This window comes from Panthera pardus, unplaced genomic scaffold (assembly GCF_024362965.1).
Source record: "Panthera pardus isolate Hobbes unplaced genomic scaffold, ASM2436296v1 HiC_scaffold_17, whole genome shotgun sequence".
NCBI lineage: Eukaryota > Metazoa > Chordata > Mammalia > Carnivora > Felidae > Panthera > Panthera pardus.
Genome location: NW_026526732.1, coordinates 25,558,073 through 25,580,093, shown reverse-complemented (window position 1 = coordinate 25,580,093; position 22,021 = coordinate 25,558,073). Strand labels below are relative to the sequence as shown.

The window sequence follows — 22,021 nt, the reverse complement described above, 5'->3', positions numbered from 1 at the left end:
CTTCACCTGTCCTCTTTACCAACTTCTCTGCTCAGGCTTATATCTGTCTTTGCTCAGATATCTTTATGGTCCTTTAAACTTTCTTTCTATTTTAAGTCTTTTCAATTTCCAGTCTGCCAAACTGATATTTTCAGCATACCTGATCATTCTCACAAACACTTTGTAGTTCTTTTATTCTTGTTAGGCAAACTCTATAAAGGCCTCTGGATTTAGAGGCTCTATATCATCTGGCCCCCTCTTTATTTTATTTCACACTTTCCTTGAGGGTTCTCTCTAGTGTATTTGGACCATTCCCACTTTTTGCTGAGCACAACTTGTTCTTTCTTATATTATTCCCATGTCCCTGTTGGCCCTGGTATCGGTCATGGTCCTGGAAAGAAATAGGATATTCTACTGGGTATATTGGAGTGAGCCTAGTTATTGGATTAAATACAAAAGTGAGTGCAAGGAATCCAACAATCCAACCCTCAGATTGTCATAGTTCTGAACATCCCGATATCTAAAAGAGTAGGGGAAAGGAACAGTTACTGGAACCAGGGAGAAAAGCTTTTTGGGGGAGACTGCTTAAAAAGAACTGTGGGGTCTTAAAGATGGACAGAACCAACCTACCATGAATTACTAGAGGAGAGAGAGCTGGGGAGAGAATTTCAAAATATCCCTCTCCATCTTTCTACTTATCTCCTACTGGTAATTTTAAATGGCCAAGCCCAGCCATAAATCAGAGATAATCAGGGAATCTAAGCAGTTTAGACAGGTTAGCTACTGGAACACAGTCCAAGGTGGAGCATGAATCTGAAGGAGAATATAGAAGATAATCTGTCACCATTCCAGTTTGGACAATGACCTTTCTCCTATTTAGCAGAGCCCCATCACATACAATTTTGGCATAGGGAGCCTGCATCTACAAATATCCAAATGCCAGGGTAATAATTTGTGTCTTTTCATACATCCACATATTTTATTTTTCCACTAACTTTTATTTGGATTTATATGATTGACTCAGGGGCCCAATTTGAGAACCATAGAATTTGTAATTGAGGAACTGAGGCCTACAGGTTTCTTTGGAAAGATAAGGGAATTATGGAATATGATTTAATAGTGGACGGACTCTATGTATCTTCACCTTTTTCTACATTTGGAGAGATCACTTACATTGATGATTACTATTGAAGAATTGGCCAGTGAAGTATATTACAAAAGGGACTATGATTCAGCAGGGTCTTTAGTTTTTTTTTCCATAGATGTTAAGCAGGGTGGGAGGCAGCCTCTTGTAATAAACACATTTGGTAATGAGCTCTAAATGGGAGGAAAGAGAATAATTGGCTCACCAGTTTCATGACCTTTGATCGTTACAAAAAATCATTTTTCTATTAATTACTTGAAGGCAAGGAGAAGATCAGTAGAAAGGCAGAGACGTACAACACAAGTGTCATGTACTTTTTCTGGTGGTTAGCTCATGTCCGTTTCCCTCTTCTTTTGATAAAAGTTTATCTCTATTTTTGTGGGGATTTGTCCTCCCTGACACAGGCCACATATTTCAGGGGAAGTGGAACCCCTCTTCGGCCACAGAACTATAGCTTCATTATTGGCTTAAGGCAATCATCACTTGCCTTCCTCTGACCAGAGTGATTGATGCAAGGCCTTTGTTCCAAATGCATCCAAGGAATTGAAGGGTAACCTTCCCTAGGATTTCTGGAAAAGATGCTTTTTAAAATTCTTCTTATAGAACTTTGTTATCTTCTCTATATGACATTAAGGAGGAAGAGGAACGACCTGGGAGCCACTGGGAACCAATGTCAGGCCATGACGACAGGAGGTTGCTATGAACAGAGCCCACCCGAAGAGGCAGAACTGAGGAGAGAGACTGGGAATCTGGTCACAGCATTTGAACTGCCAAAGCAAGCTTCTTTGAAAAGATAAAAGTAAGCACAGAACATTTGGGTCACATGAGCCAATACATTTCCTTTATAGTGTGAGCTATTTTGCCTTGAGTTGTTTGTTCATTTGTTTTGTTTTGTTTTGTTTTTGTTTTTGTGTTATTTTTGTTTTTACAGCAAATGAAAGATTATATGCTCATATAAAAGAGTAGAACAATAATAACGACTTAATTTTTAGTGGCTTCCTCCCTCAATTTGGTCTGCTGTTTATTTAATGTGACTCTTTAAAGTGGTTGTGAACTAATTAATCATGCTCTGCCTTTTAAAATAACGATAATATGCAGCGGGTTTTAAACATAAGAATCCTAGGGGCGCCTGGGTGGCTCAGTCGATCAAGCGGCCGACTTCGGCTCAGGTCATGATCTCGCGGTCCGTGAGTTCGAGCCCCGCGTCGGGCTCTGTGCTGACAGCTCAGAGCCTGGAGCCTGTTTCGGATTCTGTGTCTCCCTCTCCCTGACCCTCCCCTGTTCATGCTTTGTCTCTCTCTGTCTCAAAAATAAAAACTTTAAAAAAAAATTAAAAAAAAATAAATAAATATAAGAATCCTTTCGAATTTTACCTAAATCTTATATTAATTTTTCACCTATCCACAAACATTTGTAAATACCAATTATCTCTATTACACATTATCCAGGACTGACTGTGCCTGTGCAGAGTACATGAAGTTAGGACCGGTTTTGCTATGTATATATATGTATCTATGTGTGTGTATATATATATACAAACACTGGGTAATGTTGTCCATCACTAATACCTTTTCGTTTTAAGAATCACTCTGGTATTTCTTCAGCTAAAGGATGATACATTCTTTAAAAAGAAGGACATACATGAGAGAGAGTGTTTACTAATGCTGGTTGCTATCTGGAAGCCATCACTTTTCACTGGGTTCTCTACTCCTTCGAAAGCTGGACAAGTTGAAAACTAAAAACTCTAAGTAAAAACAAAACCTATAAGATTTACTGAAAAAAAGCCCAACTCATTCGTATACACTAATTAAACTTTTTACATATTACCGTAAGCCACAATCAAGATGTATTCGATTCATAATTTGAGAAGTGAATGTTGTTAGGATGAATAATAATCAGCAATTCTCATTTGCTAAACATAAAACACTGAAAAAAAATTCATTTCCTCCAAATGGCTGAGCAGTTTTATATCAACCATGACAAATGTAATCACAGAAATCTTTGAGCAAATTCATATAAGTTTATTAACTTAAAAATGTATAATACAAATTTTAGTTCACAACAAAGATCACTTTAATTTATTCAACTTCATTGGGATTGCTAAATATAATAATATATACTGCTCCAACAACCAACAATTAGAGAAAACTATTTCTGAATGTTTGGTCAATTACTTGCTAATCTGCAAAGTTCAGTAATACGGTTTCCTGCCATAGTAAATTGAGGTTTCAATGTAAAATAGATGATGCATTCTTTTGGAAATTCCTTTTACAACACAATTAACCTCTTCACCTTTTAGAAAACACATTGTTAGCATATTGGGATGCTATTTAATTTGACATGCTTTATATGGTCGTGATCAGTGCCAAATAACACTTTGTATTTCTCTAAAATTTATTTTACATTTGTTAGTTGGGCTTTCAGCTACTAATTACACTATATTTCAGTTTTTACACAATCCTTTGATCCACTGTATAATAGTAATGTGATAGCATTAACTGCAGAGAGTTCTGGTGGTGGAATCAACATTATCAAATGTTAGAGGGCTGTTTAAGGAAAAAAAAACAAAACAAAAAGTCACTTGGAATAACTGTAAGACTTATCTTGGATGGAATTGCTATTACCAAAGACATACTAGGCTATTTCTCTTGTAGAAAATGTTTCATTCAAGATGTAATAAAAATGTTTCACAAGTACATATGAATAATGAATAAAGAAAATCATAAGCAGGCCAAAAACATTAATACAATAGCAAGCTAATGCTTTGAGAAGGGGTTTATTTTACAGCTTTAACTGTAAACTGTATTATTTTAGAGCTTATATTAAAATTGGAAGTGCTCTAACAAGTGATTCACTGCCAGCTTCTACCCAGGCATCAGCTTCTGTTATAACAATGCTGTTGAGTGGAAGGCCAGCTTGTGCTTGAACACCTCCAGGGAGAGGAAATTCATTACCTTGCAGGGCAGCTCATTACCTTAGCTGTGGCGTATTCTTTTACAATCTAGTTAGCTGGATACATATATGTCACTTCTCTTTGATTGTAAACTAAAGCCAGAGACTAAATCTTACTCACGTTGTTATCCTATTATAATATCTAGCATGGGGCTGTCCAGATGAAAGGTGCTCGCTTAGTATGTGCAACGTGATGATGAGCTAAGGATAGATGTCTACACCATGCAGCTCTAAAAAGTCCTAGTTTTGATTTCTTTTAAAGAATCCCAAAAAGTATTGTTCTCTATGATCAGGCACACACATGAGTTAAAAAAAATAGGTAACTGACATGTGTTTTTATTTTACTCTACTGCCCATGTGATTTTATTTCATGGATTCTCCTCTTGATTATCCTTTTGCTGGTGCTTATATTAAACGCATCTGAAATAGATGAATTGTATCACACAAACTTTATTTTATCATGCTTAGGAGAAAAACACTAACTGAGATGCTGGTCATAAAAATTCATTGTTTCAGCAGCTGTTTGGTTATCAAATTATTGTATAAACGCTTATAAATACGCACTGCACAATCATTTAGAGAGGAAATAACACTTTACAGCTTTTTAACATTTTTAAACCTGGTTTTCAATAAAAAATTTAAAAAAATTTTGATAAACCCCTCTTATAAATTTGCTTCAGAATCACACTGACTCATCACAGTAGGGCAAAGGAAAAGAAATATATATATATACGTATATATATATATATATATATATATATATACGTATATATATATATTTATTTCCCAGAGTCTAAGGACTGGGTTTTGAGTACTAATCTGGTATGTTCTGTTATTTGACGTTGGAAGATCATTTAGCTCTGCAAAGATTCAGTTTTCATATGTATAAAATAATGAAAAAGCACACGTCCTGTCTATTTCAAAAGAGACTAGTAGGATCAAATAGAATATTATGCTGAAAGTGCTTTATAAAATGGAAAGCCCTATATAAGTATGAGGTGTGGTAATCACAGAGGAGATTTACAGCCCCACCCCCTACCACCACATTTGAGGACCTTAGGAACATTGACAGACATGTTCTGGACATTATAGTTTTGGATACTTCCCTGTCACTGCCAGATTTGTTTGACTAGTGCTCAAGTGATAAAGTTGCCAGCAGAAATAAATAAGAAAGGCACAGTAACTCTAACGTAGGTAGTAAATCAAATATGGGATATGTCTGGAGTAGTATCAACTAATTCCAAGTTTTGTAAGGACGATACATACATCAAAATCTACATTAATATTTTTTTTTAATCAAGGATAACAAATCACAGTAAAATAATTCTTTTATGTTGTCAGAATTGTTTTTTTCAGGGGCTCAAATATTCATGAGGCTCAAAAGGCTACAAAACCCCTACCTCACACCATTTACAAAACTTCACTCAAAATGAATCAATAGCCTAAATGTAAGAGCTAAAACCATAAAACTCTTAGCAAAAAACTTAAGGGTAAATCATCATGACCTTGGGTTAAGCAATGGATTCTATACGTGAGAACAAAAGCAGAAGAAATGGTAGAAAAACAAATAGGTAAATTGTACTTCATTAAAATTCACATATTTTTGGCATCAAAGAACAGTACTGAGAAAGTGAAAAGAAAACCCCCAAAACAGAAAAAGGACAGATATTAAGTATCTGATATTCAGAATATATAAAAACTCTTACAACTCAACAACAAAAAGACAAAAATTCAACTAGGATGTGGACAAAGAACTTGAATACACATTTCTCTAATGATTTATCCAAGGGATCCAGGTATGCTGTTTCAAAGGGGCACGTGCACCCCAATGTTTATAGCAGCACTATTGACAATAACCAAAGTATGGAAAGAGCCCAAATGTCCATCTATAGATGAATGGATAAAGAAGACATGGTATATATATACAATGGAGTTTTATTCATTTCAATCAAAAAGCATGAAATCTTGCCATTTGTAACTACGTGGATGGAATTGGAGGGTATTATGCTAAGCGAAATTAGTCAGTCAGAGAAAGAAAAATGTAATATTACTTCACTCACATGAGGACTTTAAGATACAAAACAGATGAACATAGGGAAGGGAAGTAAAAATAATATAAAAACAGGGAGGGGGACAAAACCATAAGAGACTCTTAAATATGGAGAACAAACAGAGGGTTACCGGCAGGGTTTTGGGAGGGGGGATGGGTTAAATGGGTAAGGAATCTACTCCTGAAATCATTGTTGCACTATATGCTAACTAACTTGGATGTTAATTAAAAAATAAGTTAAATAAAAATAAAAAAAGAAGTATCCAAAACAAAAGACATATATCAATGACAAACGATTCTTAAAGTGATTAGTCATTATAGAAATGAAATTTAAAACAACAAATCTTGAAATTAATAAACTGTTGTATTTCAATGATACCTCAATAATTTTTATAATAATAAAATAACATTTTATATTATCAATATATATTATTAATAATATACAATATAGGATAGTTATAATAGATAATAATAACCAATGAATGACAAGCATTGGCAAGGAAGTGGAGACTCTGAAACCCTCATATATTACATTTCTGGTAGAGATGTAAAAGAGAGCAGCCATTGTGGAAAACAATCGGGTAGTTCCTTAAAAAGTAAAAGGTAGAATTACCGTATGACCCAGCAATTCCACTCTTAGATAGATACTCCAAATAATTGAAAACAGGTGTTTAAACAACAATTCCATATGAATGTTCATAGTATCGATGTCCATAATAACTAAAAAGTAGAAACATCTGTAATGTCCATCAACAGAGAAATAAAATGTAGCATTATACAATGGAATATTATTTAGCCATACAAATGAGTAAAGTATTGATACATGCTACAACATGGATGAACCTTGAAAACTTTATGCCAGACATAGAAGAAGCCAGACATGAGAGGTCACATAGTGTATTAATTCATTTATATGAAATATCCAAAGGAGCTAAAATAATAGAGACAAAAAGGAGATTAGTGCTTGCTGGGGGGGGGGGGGGTAAGGTAAGGGATAATGTAAAATTACTGATTAATGGATGTTTGTTTTTGTTGTTTTTTGGTTTTTGGTTTTTTTGGGTTTTTTTGTGGGGAGAATGATGAAAATGTTTTGAAAGTTAATATAGTAGTTGTACAACATCATCACTGCACTAACTGCCACTCTGTTGAAAGCTTTAAAAGGGTTAATTTTATGTTGTGTGGACTTCAATTAAAAAAAAGTCATTTTACTTTTTAATTTTCGACCTGGTAAAATGAAAAATATAAAAATGCATCATTTCCTAGTCAGTTCGTTTTCTGTGTATACTAATTCTAGTTTTCAATTTTGGTTTGAATAATAAATTGCGTGAAACACACACGTACAAACTTCGATAAAAATCAAAGGACAATTTTATACATGTTATGATATGGTGATAAAAATTCTTACTGAGTTTCTGGGGTGTTTAAGCTGTCATAGGGGTATAGCTTTGAACCCCAGAGATGATCTGCTAATCAGAGCTCATTTGCTGTTACTTTTCAATTCTTTCTTCCTGTTTTTCCCAGGGGGAGATGGCTTTCAGGAATTTGAGGAAGTTATAAGAATTGCAACTTAACGATGACATACTTCATATTCAGAGATGTAAGGGGGCAGAGGCCAGGATACTGAAGGAAAGAAAAAAGTTATTTTTTTAAAAAAGGAGCTAAAGCAACATTTTTAAAGTAAATGGCTGTATTCGGCATAGCTTGTCAATATGAAAGAAAAGAAACCCAATGAATATATCAGCAATATTTTATAATTTTATCCTCCTTTAAAGCTAACATTTTATGTACAAACTACAAAACATTCCTTTAAAATTATTCTGTATCGGGGTGCCTGGGTGGCTCAGTTGGTCAAGCCTCCAGCTTTGGCTCAGGTTATGATCTCATGGTTGGTGGGTTCCAGCCCCACATCGGGCTCTCTGCTGTCAGTGCAGAGCCCGCTTTGGATCTTCTGTCTCCCTCTCTCTCTGCCTCTCCTGCATACATGCTCATGCTCACACTCTCTCTCTTTTTCTCTCAAAAAAAGAAATAAACATTTAAAAAGATTCTGTATCTAGTTTCTTCATAGGTTGACAGATTTTTAACATATTCTTGAATTAAATACCATATCATCGGAGTGACTGTAAATGAAGTCAAGACATGTTTTGTTTTGTTTTGTTTTTTCTAATTTCATGAATTAATCTCAGAAGGACTTACATTGCGTGGTATGGGTCACATTTCTCACGCCTAAATCAATTGCTCTGGTCAGGGGAAGGAAGCCTTTTTATTGGCCGTCCTAGGACAGGTACTGATCGCTGCAGATAGGGAACAAGGCCCTGTCTGGACCTTATTAATGGAGGAGGGATTACTCCCCCGCCCCCCCCACCCCCACTATAGCTTGCTCTTGTTGGAAGGCGTTTTACAGTCCCATCAGCAGTGAAGAAGAGATCCCTTTCTCTACCTCCTGGATTGCACTTTGTGCTATAACTTCAAAAATGTTAGCCTTTCTGAAAGGTGTGTTGTGATATTTTATTTGTTCTTTTAATTTGCATTTTCTTAATGGCTGGTGATATTGATCGTTTATCAAAAGTTTATTTGCTGTCTGTATATCGTTTGGGGTGAACTATTTTGTTTTTGCCCATTTCTAACTGGATTATTGTTTTAATGTGGAATTTTGAGAGTTCTTTACGTATTACATATAGAAGTCATTCGTCAGATACGTGGTTTGCAAATATTTTCTCAGTCTATACGGCTTGTCTTCTAATCTTCTTAATAAGGTCTTTGGGAGGGCAGACATTTTTAATTTTGCTGCAGTCCCATTTATCGATTATTTCCTTTTATAGACCATGCTTTTGCCTTCATGTCCCAGATCTGTTCACCAGGCTCTAAACCTCAAACTAAACCCCATACCCGACATAAAAAATCAACTCAAAATGGTCATAGATTTCAATGTAAAGTGTAAAGTTTTTAAAAATATTTGTTATGTCTTTATTTTATTTTGAGAGAGAGAGAGACCAAGTACGAGTAGGGGAGGGGCAGAGAGAGAGAGGGAGACACAGAATCTGAAGCAGGCTCCAGGCTCGGAGGTGTCAGCACAGAGCCTGACGTGGGGCTCGAACCCACAAACTGCGAGATCATGACCTGAGCTGAATTAACCGACTGAGCCACCCAGGTGCCCCTAAAGTGTAAAATTTTAATTTTAAAGATAACATGTAAGATTTGTTACATTGTATAAAATTGCTATGTTTCCTCTTTCATTTCGGGTCACTTTGAAAATGCAGGTATGCCAGGAAATATTTAGAATTTCTCTGTGTAAACTAAACAGGAGAAATGATAAATGGTAAAATATCTTAGATTCCTATCCAAGTAAGTCATAGTCTTTGTTTATTCTATTCCCTTCCTGACATGTATTAGGACATTTCAGCAAGAGCTGGGGAGTCATTCCCTGATTCCAAAGGGCATTAACATAGACCCCGAAGTGGTCACAGGCACATCCATTACCACGATATAAAAATCTTGTTAATCATTACGTTTGTGCCATAAGCAGCAATTGTTACCTTTGAACTAAAGATTCTGAGATTGAAAGTTACCGAGATAGGAAACTACTTTCGGGATGCAGGGTGTTCCTTGGAGTTCCTGGTGGGAAGCTGCTTCTGTGTTCTGTTTGGAGGCGGCACTGAGGGTTTTACAATAGGAGCACTTTCTATATTGAGGCTGCACGATATTTGTCATAATGCAGTCAGGCCAAATCGAGAGTGGCTGAAAGGAAATGGTCTTTCCTTCCTCCTCAAGCTGTATTTATAATTTCCTCTTCATTTTTAGTTTGGCTACCCTGGTGTGGAAATTTTCTCCTGACTGGGCAATAAAACAAGTAAAATCTACTTCTCACCAGCAGGTAGATAAAGCGGAGAGCCCCAGTTAAAATAATAACAGAAAACCCTGGGATTTGAATAAGGCAACTTCTTTTGCAAGCATACAAATGAAGGTGTCGGATGAGTATTGATCTGGAAATTAATTTTACTATTCCCTTTTAACAGAGTATGTGTAATCCATAAAAGCTGTAAGTTATTATACACAAAATATCCCCTTGCCTTTTGGCAGTTTTTTTTTTTTTGGGGGGGGGGAAGTATACGTTTATGGTGTTCTAAAGTTTAGTTTTAAATCACATGATGTGATTAGATGGAAAAGAATTTGGTAACTGACAGGAGAGTGGAGTTAACTGTACTCACGAGAGACCAGCCTTAAGTTCTCCAGACTACCATATTGACAGAAATTCTCAATGAATCATTCAGAAAACTCAGGAGGGGCTGGAATATGTACTCGTTGTTGCCAGGCTAACCTGGGAGGCCATTTTTGTTTTACACGGGGATAGTAGTTTGAGATTGTAGTGTTGGGGAGGGAGGAAGGAGAGAAGTCACCAACTATTAAACTGCTGTCAGCTTCCTAGAGATGACTGGGAGACCTGTTTTGGGTTACCGTGGATATCTTCTGGGACAATAGTGACAACTATCACCACCCAATTTATTAAATCCCAATAGGAATGTTTCCATCATCTCTTTGCTAAGGATTGTTTAGATGTAACATTTTCCAGAAGTACTGGAAAATTTACTTATGTGCCAAAAATAAGAGTGAAATTGACTAGAAGCAGAAAGTCCCTGTCCAAGCTGAGGAAATGCAAAAAGTAAACAAACGGTATAAATAGAGAAAGAATGTAAGTCTGTGGTTAGCAGTGACGTCTGGATGTCCAGTTTAAAGTTTTGTGCTTTATTCCCAACCTTTACTTACAAACTTAATAAGATTACAACAATATAAATATCCAACAGTCTTTCGTTAGGTGACCATTTCATAAATATGTCATTCTGAAATGTTTTGAGATTTGAATCTTGAAAATGAGGGTCTATCAAAAGCAACTCATTTTCATTTTCCGTTTTAAATTCATGTTGGAGATAATAACATATACTCTTTTAACCTAAACACACCTTTTACTGTGGGTTATAGATTTTCCAACCCTAAATTATGTTGGTTGGTGGTCTTAGTTACCGTTTGAAAGTCTGATGTTTACCGATTTTTGTGACTGTTGTTTGATTTATTTTAGTTTTGTTTTTGGCCTTAAATCTTTCGGATACTTTTTTTTTTAATTTTTTTAAATGTTTTTATTTATTTATTTATTTATTTATTTATTTTTTAATGTTTATTTTTTTTTGATACAGAGAGAGACAGAGCATGAATGGGGGAGGGTCAGAGAGAGGGAGACACAGAATCTGAAACAGGCTCCAGGCTCTGGGCTGTCAGCACAGAGCCTGACACGGGGCTCGAGCTCACGGACCGCGAGATCATGACCTGAGCCGAAGTCGGCCGCTTAACCGACTGAGCCACCCAGGCGCCCCATGTTTTTATTTATTTTTGAAGGAGAGAGAGACAGAGCATGAGCAGGGGAGGAGCAGAGAGAGAGGGAGACATAGAATTTGAAGCAGGCTCCAGGCTCTGAGCTGTCAACATAGAGCCCGATGCGGGGCTCGAACTCACAAACTGTGACATCATGACCTGAGCCTAAGTCGGATGCTTAACTGACTGAGCCACCTAGGCGCCCCTGGGATACTTATTTTTAAAGTATTCAGAATCTAACAAACGTGAAATATTTTCAGGTTCCTCCTTGCATGGTTTTTGAGTTGAGATTGTCCCAGGTACTGGTTATCTTGACTGTTAATGAATTTGTGAAGATTAAGAAATAAAAATTACAGTGAATACCTTATAATTTATATATTGATCGTGCACTATTTTGTTGTTTTTTTTTTTAATTTTTTTTAACGTTTATTTATTTTTGAGACAGAGAGAGACAGAGCATGAACGGGGGAGGGTCAGAGAGAGGGAGACACAGAATCTGAAACAGGCTCCAGGCTCTGAGCTGTCAGCACACAGCCCGACGCGGGGCTCGAACTCACGGACCGCAAGATCATGACCTGAGCCGAAGTCAGCGGCTTAACCGACCGAGCCACCCAGACGCCCTGATCGTGCACTATTTTGAAAGTACAACAATTAACTGTGGAAATACACAGAGATACTGGTATTTTCTTTCTAATGCCTTAGGCAATAGGTTAGTACAACTGCAGATTTAGATTCATGTTTTCATAATAAGGATAGCACTTGAAACGTAAAGTAGTTCATTTCCTTCACATTCTGTATTAGAAATTTAATGATATTGACCCCATTTTAAAATGTAGCTTATAAAAGTTTGTAGTCCATATATTTAACTGCAAATCCTTATGATTATATAATATCTAATGGAAATTATTAGACTATCATGGTTTCTATGCAGTGATTCAAGGCCTAAGAATGAGATAAATGTTAAATCTTCTTCACATTTTGGGCCATCTTCTGCTATTTTGAGATAATGTTTCCTACAAAGAAAAAGATCCCAAAGTCATTGTTAGTCAAAAATTTGGTTTTTCTTGACTTACTATACGTTGTAAAATCACACTACCCTTTTCTTCTCTTCCTTTCTCTATTGCTGCTACTTGTTAACTGTTTTACATTTTTTTTTTTTTTTTTAACAAAGCACTATGCCCAACATGGGGCTTGAACTCATGACCCTGAGATCAAGAGTCTCATGCTCTACTGACTGAGCCAGCCAGGCACCCCTACAACTAATTATTTTAATAAACTCTAAGAATGTTATTGACCAGAACGGACCTTAGATACTATTTTGACAAGTCTCTATGTCTCACGTATGAGAAAGCTAAAGTCTGAAAGCATTATTCTGGAGGGAAAGAAAAATACCTTCATCCTCCTATCCTTTTGGTTCTCAGTGGGGTCTGTGTGACAAAAGACAAATTAAGAAAAGTGTGCACATTTATTTAATGTAAATTTTACCTGACATGGGCACTTCATATGGAAATGAAGACAGAAAGATAGAGTTAATCTGAGTGTCTTTATACCAGGTTTGATAAAGAGGAGAAAGTGGTAGAAAAATGTGGCAGAACAAAAAGGATATGAGCTAAGGGTAGTAACCTGAGGGAAAGTTAGCAAAACCTGTTCATTCAGATTTATCTCACTCTTCTTTTTTGAGATAAGGATGATCCTTTCCTCTGGGAGGAGAGAGGGTCCTTCTCACATAAAGATCTTATGAACTGATTCAGGGAAAATCCTTCCTGTACTGGCTGTTTCTCAAATGTCTTCAGCTTAAAGTAATCAATATGCCCAGACACCATATTTGGGGGTAGTATATCCTGGACCCCATTAGTGCCCCCTTTGTCTTTCCTAAGGAAAGTGGTGACAAAGCAAAGGTCATGTGCTGAAACAAGGATACTTTTTATAACTATTTATTTAAAAAATCTTCTTGGTCTTCCTCTTTCTTTAAAGCCCAGCTGACAATTTCCAGGTATTTAATGACAGAAAAATTTTTAAATGGCATACATGCTTCTTTTCCAATTATGTAAAGGTAAATGCAATGTATTGAGTCTCCAATAATGGGTATTTATAAATTAAATTGAGCATTTTCACTTTTAAAATTTTTTTTTCAAGTATTCTTTGCCACTCTCCCATGTGGGGCTAGAACTCACAACCCCAAGATCGAGAGTCTTATGCTTTAATTACTGTGCCTGCCAGGTGCCCCACATTTCAGGTTTTTTTTTTTTTAATATTTTATCAGCCTAGTGACTTGATTTGTGCTTGTTAGTGATGCATGCTTTCTATGGAAAAACTAACATAATCTTCAAAGAATAATTTTGACACAATTTATCACTGAGTACTGTTGTTTTGTTCTTTAGAATGTCTTGGCTTATCTACCTCTATAACCCGAATCTCTGTCATGTCCTCAAGAGCATGGCTTACTAGAAAAAGATCATAATTCTTGAAGTTGAAAAATCAAAACTCAAATTCTATCTCGCTAGGTGTACGGCCTTTGAAATCTACTTACATCTTCTGGTCACTAGTTTTTATGTTTCTAAAATGAGGACTATTCTGTATGTCTTAGGTGATAGGAATGATTTTTATTACTTATTTTGCTTATTGACGTAACCTATGGATGTTTGTTAAGTAGTTAGTTAGTGATTTGTTGACTGAGTAATTGTTTCACTCCTGCTTGAGGAGACAATCCTCAGCTGTATTTGGTGAAAGATGAAAGAGCTGTTTTAGCAACTGAATAAAATTTTAAGATGGATAACGTACATACAACTGCTTAAACGTTAAAGTCAGTGAGAATCCCTTCAAATCTGTACATGGAAGGGACCTTGGAACTTATCTGTTACCAATCTCTCATTTCTTAAACGTTAAAGTCAGTGAGAATCCCTTCAAATCTGTACATGGAAGGGACCTTGGAACTTATCTGTTACCAATCTCTCATTTCACCAAAAAGAAAACTTAGCTGAACACCATAGTGGTTGCACAGAAAGTTCATGTGCATTCTGGAACAGAACATAGATCTCTCTACTTTAAGTCTCCAACACCTTCCATAATATTACGCCACCTCTCTCAATAAAAGGGTGATTATGTTGAGTCCAGGTATACTCGTATATTTTAACAGATATGTCAAAACCATGAGAATTGCCAGATGCATTTTGTAAGATTTCATTAAATAATGAAACACACATATATTAGGATATATATTTCTTCAGGTAAATATTATTAAACTGATATAAATTAGAATCAATTTTTAAATCTGTGCCTTAGGTTATAACAACATTCAATAAGATTCGACTGGAAGCCATCACAGGCCATTTTCCTGTGTGTTAAAGCAAAACTGGATTCCTTTTCTGAGGAAAATGTTGACTCTGACAATATGTTATCTCCTTCGTGCACACCTGTGTAGAAATGGAATGAGTTTCCAACTGTTCATATGTTGTTGCTAGTTCCTAACAGTTTGCAAGGAGATGTCAGGCCTGTGATTGTCATGTGATCCACCTTAAATTGACAATGTATTATCTTTACTATCCAGGTACTAATCAGAATACAACTTTAAACTTACTACCCCACATTTTTTACCTAGGTCTGCGGGATTTATTGAGGATTGAAAAATATGCCAAGAATATCTCTCTAAGGCATTCTACAACTTACTCCTCTGTCATGTCAGACCATCATAGAGGTCCACAATGGAACAACACTATTTTGGCTAGTTGTAGGGTAGTTTTCATTGAACATTACTTTGGTCTCATGTCAATGCCTCAATTCCAAATGCTGGTGATACCAGTGCCCTCTGGGACAGACTCATTTCCTGGAGGAATGCCAAGGCCATTGCCCTTTCTACCAATCGGTACTTACCTCAGGAGGACTAAAGGAAAAAATTGTCTCTATTCTTAGTAACAGCAGTGGTTATCACTGCCCTCCACTGCTGGTCTTGGTGATGTGATCCCATCTTTCCAACTCTGTAACTTATGAAACATAATTTTTCCTTATTCTCTTTTTTGGTTATTACCATCATCATTATTGTATGCATTAGCTTTGGGAAAAGCAAATTTACAGCCTAAATTCTTACAAATTATTTTATGGAATTCCTTGGTGTATTAAACTTTCTTCTGACTTCACCTCATTCTTTCCCTTCTTATTTTCATCACTTATTTTTTTTATCTTGTCAGAATCCATGCAATTTTATAAACAGCCCTAATACATTTTTACAATAGATATTTGAATAAATAGTATTTTTTTTCAAACTGTATGTCACTGAGAAAGTGTTTTGATGTACATATTTGCTCTATATACAGCTACTCTCATAGATAAAATGTAATTTTGCAAGGTTTTCAAGGAACTAAAGAATCTTGAGAAAACAGAGGTAGAGGGATGTGTCAGTAAATGTGGAAAAGTGATGTGAAACTAATGATAATAGACTAAAAAGAGGAGGAAGATGAAGGAAAATGAAGTATAGAAAAGAAAGAGGAAGGAGAAGAACTTAGCATGTGCCAAGAACCATAGAAAAAAAAGCAGTTTCCATCTACTTGAATTTGACGCAGGACAAAAACTACATTTAGAGAAGTTAAGTAACTTTCCTCATGTTAGATAATGTATAAGTTACAAAAATTGAACTCTTCAACTTTGCTACCAAAACTTTTTGTTGTTGTTGTTGTTGTTAAAAGTTTGTTTACTTATTTTGAGAGAGAGAGAGCCTCAGCAGGGGAGGGGCAGAAAGACGGAGAGAGAGAGAATCCCAAGCAGGCTTTGCACTGTCAACACAGAGCCAGATGTGGGGCTTGAACTCATGGAGTGTGAGATCGTGACCTGAGCTGAAAAAAGACACTTAACCAACCGAGCCACACAGGTGCCCCCAAAACTTTTTTTTTTAATCAAAAGCAACATGAATTCAAATTGTATTCTATGCTTTTCCTTCAGTCTAATTCATTAATCTCACAAATAACTTTGGATTCAACTGAGATCTCTTGTATAATCCGTGCTACTACATCCTGAGAGAAGTTAATTCTGTCCTAAAATGACATCTGAAGCCAATATTTATAACCCAGTCTTATGTCCTTGCCAAGTTTCCTGTGCTAATGATCTTAAGCTTCAATAACAACTCTCATGTAGATGAATTGTGAGGTACTTTGGAAGCTATATGAACATATCACACAGTTTATATCACGTATATATTTTCTGTATTACCCCTGGATTAAAATGTCACCTATTTTAAGAATTACCAGCAAAGCATAAAGAAAAACGCAAATACATATACCATGACCAAGTGAAAATTCAGAGTAAAAATTAAGGTTGACAGAATGTCGTTATCACACAAATTAGACTGGACATGGAAATTAATCTTTGGAATTTATAAAACTATAATTATCATTTCTTTGTATTTTCATTCATTTCCTTTTAAAAAGAAAATATAGGAAGAAAACTGGTTATCAGCATTTTATGGTTAATTAATTCAGTCATTCAATGGTATAAAATTGCTTCATACAATTCTGAAATAACAAATTTAAATCTTACCCTAACTGTGACATACTAAATAATTTTTTTTATTATAATACTGATTTCTCTCCAGTGTATACAATAGCCTCCTTGTATTTTAATGTTATTTAAAACTTAAAAAGAAAACATCAAATTTGACACATCCTGGTGTGGTTTTTTCTATCTTGTCATTGTTTTTGTTTTTGTTTTTTTGAGAGAGAGAAAGAGAGAGCATGAGTGGGGGAGGGGCTGTGGGAAAGAGAGAATCTTAAGCAGGCTTCATACTCAGTGGGGAGCTCCACATGGGGCTCAATCTCACAACAGAGATCATGACCTGACCCAAAATCAAGAGTTGGACACTTAAAGAACTGAAGCACCCAGACACCCCTGACACATTATCTTTTGATAGAAATTACTGCTAAGGAAATTCCACCATTAGAGTTTTCGAACATGTCTGACCATAAGACTCCTGTGAAGAATCCAGATTCTTGCGCCCTCTCAGACAGTATTGTTTCAGTCTTCCAGAGGGGCCTCATAATGTGAGGCTTTTTACAACTCCAATTGATTCTTTTCATAAAGGAAGTGTGGGAAATAATGATTAAGGTAATATTCACCTTAAGAAAGAAATATAATAAGTGTATAGGTGTTTAGAAGCTTAATTTTGAAGGATATTTACTGCCATCTGGTAGAATGCTAGGACCCAGGGTTATCTTGGGATTTAAGGCCTGCAGACATCTGAATTCATCGTACTTTTCCTTCCTCAATTCTAATGATCTCTGGCTCCCACTTTTTAATTGGACACCATGAGGAAGCCTGTAGTCCCCTGCGACAGTATGTTGATTCTCATTCTCATGTCCTTATTCTGCTACCTCCGGATGCAGTACTTTTTTTCTTTACCTCCTTTTGTCCCCTCATCCTCACCATCTTCTTTCCCTTCATTAATCCTATTCATTAAAACCCTGGGGTGCCTGGGAGGCTCAGTCAGTTGAGTGTCCCACTCTGGCTCAGGTCATGATCTCATGGTTTGTAGCTTCGAGCCCCACGTCAGTCTCTGTGCTGACAGCTCAAAGCCTGGAGCCTGCTTCGGATTCTGGGTCTGCCTCTCTCTCTGTCCCTCCCCTGCTTGTGTTCTGTCTGTCTGTCGGTCTCTCTCTCTCTTAATCAAAAATAAACATTAAAAAAATTTAAAAAAATAGAGTTTATACTTGAGTGGGTTCTAGAGCAGTACACGCACAGCTTTTTTTAGTAAGTCAAGCTGTGTACAATCAGGGAGGCACCAGAGAACATTCATCCTAAAGGCAAGAAAACAAGTGCTCTGAGGTCAAGTGGTTGCTAGCCTCCAAATAACCACTAGAAACTCAAAGCAGGAGGTCCTGATCCTGAGATCACCTTTCCTCATTCATTGCATACGTGCGTATGTGTGTGTGCATTTGCGTTTGTGTCTATGGATTTTATAACCTCTTCTCCTGAACCAAACTTGAACAAAATGGGGCTTCAGTGTCTCACTGGCCGTACCTGGAAGATCCTGAAAAGCCCACACTGATTAGTTTCAGTGCAACTGAGTCTTGTTCCTTCTTTTACTTAGAGGACAAGAGTCTTGGAAGGTAGGGCATAATTTGCTTCCCATTTGAGAAACTGCATAAAATCTAGATGTACCATCTCAAAACAAATTAAGTTATAAATTTATCAGACATAGCCTTGGTTCAGTGTTCGCAAGAACAGAGAAGAATGAGGTGGGTCAGAGGGTTAAGTTCTTCTCACATAGGCCGTGAGTGATATCACAGCTTGTGTCCTCTTGATTTGTAATGGAAATTAGACCCAGTAAGGGGCATCTTACCTTTTAAGCCATGACATTTTTGAAATTATACATTCTAAGCAGGCTGGATAATATTTTAAACAAAACACTATTGAAAATCCAGTTCATCAGAGTCACTGCACATACTCAATTGCTGATTTTTATATTGCAGTATTTTTGGCTCTAAAATCATGATGAAATAACACCAAAAGCAAATGGGCCATATTATGCACAAATTGTTTGCTAAATCTAAATTGCTAAATTGAAGCTTTTTCCAGCTGTGTCAGAACAAAAATATATTCAGCTACAAATATATAGAATTGGGATATTTTGAAGGTGCAAAATATGCGTGGGGGTGCCATTATAAAACTGATTGAAAAAATATATCCTTTCTTTAAATTCTGTTTTTTAAATAGAGAAAATTTATATTTCTGAACAAATCCTTTCCACATTAACATTTCCTAGGACATGTGTCCCATTTGGTCTATAAAATCCTAAAATGAGATTATGAAATAATAAATCTGCTCATCTCATAAGGAGAGTTGGATGGCTTGATGTAAAATTAAAACTGGATGTCTGTAACACAGAGCACCTTACGTTCTATGGGATGCATAATGACTCAAAAATTTAAAATTATTACTTAGATTCTTAAGGTTCATGGAAAGGTTATTCTTGCAAATTTACTTTAGAATTACGGTACTGTAGAAGCTAAAAGAGATGTTAAAAATTTTGATTCTGTCCTTCAAATTTAAATGTCTAGGAAATAAGTAATGCAACTGAGTGTTTTCAGACTCCTTCGGAAAGGGCCCACCATTGTTTTGCTCCAGTAAATCTGTAATGTTTAAGAATAAGGAGTCCATTGCCATATATATTAAATACATATATTTAATTTTTTGTTATTTTTTTAAGTTTATTTATTTACTTTGAGAGAGAGAGCAAAAGCTTGAGCAGGGGAGGGGTAGAGACAGGGGGAGAGAAAGAATCCCAAGCAGGCTCTGCCTTTGTTAGCATAGAGCCTGATGTGGGGCTTGAACACACAAACCACGAGTTCATGACCTGAGCTGAAATCAAGGGTCAGCCACTCATCAGACTGAGCCACCTGGGCATTCCTATATATTTAATTTTTAAGAAAAGTTCAAAATCCAGATTTTAAGTGGATTTTTCCACTTAAAATTTTAAATAGCTTTGTGCTATTTAAATAGCTATGTGCACCAAACAGTTGTCATCGATGAGCTACATGTGACTTTTGAGTTACCCATTTGCCATTTATGTTTCCGAAAATGGCTTTTTTTTTTTTCAGGTGATAGCAGAACTATGCCACCCCATGCAGAGCATTATCTTTTGCTTCTGAACTTCTCCCCACTTCCTCGCGGCTCACTCAAACCCCCCCTTAGCCATCTCCATCCTAACTTCTTTGAAAGTTCAGAGGAAGTTTTGATTCTCCTAGTAAACATTTCCCCTTCTGAAGCTTATTGAACTCTCCTTCCACCTTCCTTCAGAACATTTTTTTGTCTCATCTGTTTGGTAGGAATTATATACCACTGCGTGACATCTTTCGTAGGATCATATTATGCTGCCCATTAATTTATACTTCTTTAACTTGAGATAAAATTCATGGTGGCTTTTAGTACATTTACAATGTTGTACAACATCACCACCATCTAGTTCCAGAATATTGATATTACCCCAAAGGAAAATCTTTACCCATTATGCAGTCACTATTCATTTCCCCCTCTCTCCAGCCCCTCACAGCCCCTCACAACCATTAAACAGTCACTCCCTAATCCCTACTCCTTGATCCCTTAGCCTCTGACAATCACAAGATGGTTGTCTCCCTGGATTTGTCTACTGTGAATATACCATATAAAGGGAATCATGCGAAACGTGGCCTTTGTGTCTGTCTTCCTTCACTTAGCATAATGCCTTTGATATCCACCTATGTTGTGGCATATATCCTTGTTTCATTCCTTTTTATGGTTGAGTAAGATTCTATCCTATGGATATACCACTACTTATCCATCCATCAACAGGTAGACATTTGAATTATTACCATTGTTGGACCAATTTTGAATAGTGCTACTTTGAACATTTGTGCACAAGTTTTTGCTGGAACATCTGTTTTTCATTCTTTTGTATATATATCTGGTAGAGGAATTGCTGAGTTTTATGGGAACACTGTGTTTAACTTTCAAAGAAGAGTCAAATGTTTTCCACAGTGGTAGCACTCTTCTATTCTGACCAGCAATGTGTGAGAGTTCATTTCTCCATGTTTCGTTACTAGCCAACGCTTGTTACATTCTGGTGTTTTTCTTTTTTTTTAATTTTTGCATTTTTGTTGTAGCCATTTAGTTACTATGAAGTGATATCTTGTGGTTTTAATTTGCATTTCTCTAATGACTGATGCTATTTAGCACATTTTCAAGTGCATATTGGATACTTAAGTATATCTTTTTTGAAGAAATGCCTGTTCAAGTCTTCTGCCAATTTTTAAATTGGACTGGTTGCCTTTTTGTTGTTGAGTTTTAAGTGTAACTTATACATTCTGGATGCTGGATTTTGTCAGGTGATTTTGCTATATCAATCGTCACAATCATGCATTTTTTTCATTGTGGTAATGTGATATATTATTGATTGATTTAATGTGTTGAATCACCCTTGAAATTCTTGGATAAATCTCACTTTTTCTGATTAACTCTACCAAACATTTAGAGAAAAATTAACACGAAATTTCTCAAACTCTTACAAAATAATAGGAGAGGAGGGATCACTTTCTAACTTGTTTTGTGAAGTTAACATTAGCGTGATGCCAGACCCAGACAAAGGCATCACAAGAAAAGAAAAACACAACATCTTTGTAAGAATAGATGCAAAATTCTCAACAAAATACTATCAAACTGAACCAAGCAGCATTTGAAAGGATTATACACTGCGGCCAAATGAGATTTACCCAAGAATTTCAAGGGTGATTCAACATATAAAATAATATAGTGCACTAATTTCTTGGCATACAATTGTTTATGAAGTTTTTTATAATATTTTTATCTAAGGCCAGAAACAATATCCTCATTTTCATTTTTCTGTGGTTCCCATTTTCACTTCTAATTTAAGTAATTTGAATAATCTGTCTTTTTTCTTTGTCTACCTGAAGGTTTGTCAGTATTGTTGATCTTTTCAAGGGACCAACTTTTATTTTCACTTATTCCATAATTTATTTACTTATTTATTTAATTTAAATCTTCATTCTTATCTTTCT

General features: G+C 36.0%; 1 long non-coding RNA gene and 1 other non-coding gene across 2 annotated transcripts in view; one reads left to right on the top strand and one right to left on the bottom strand.

Moving 5' to 3' along the window:
• LOC109249826 (uncharacterized) overlaps positions 1 to 22,021 on the top strand; it is a 62,894-nt gene that overhangs the window by 29,281 nt on the left and 11,592 nt on the right. Inside the window, exon 3 of the long non-coding RNA XR_002072774.2 lies at positions 1,758 to 1,922. This is a non-coding gene — a long non-coding RNA (uncharacterized LOC109249826). The remainder of the gene's footprint in view (positions 1 to 1,757; positions 1,923 to 22,021) is intronic.
• TRNAK-CUU (transfer RNA lysine (anticodon CUU)) lies at positions 12,663 to 12,735 on the bottom strand. The gene has a single exon. It is a non-coding gene; the product is annotated as a tRNA-Lys (tRNA).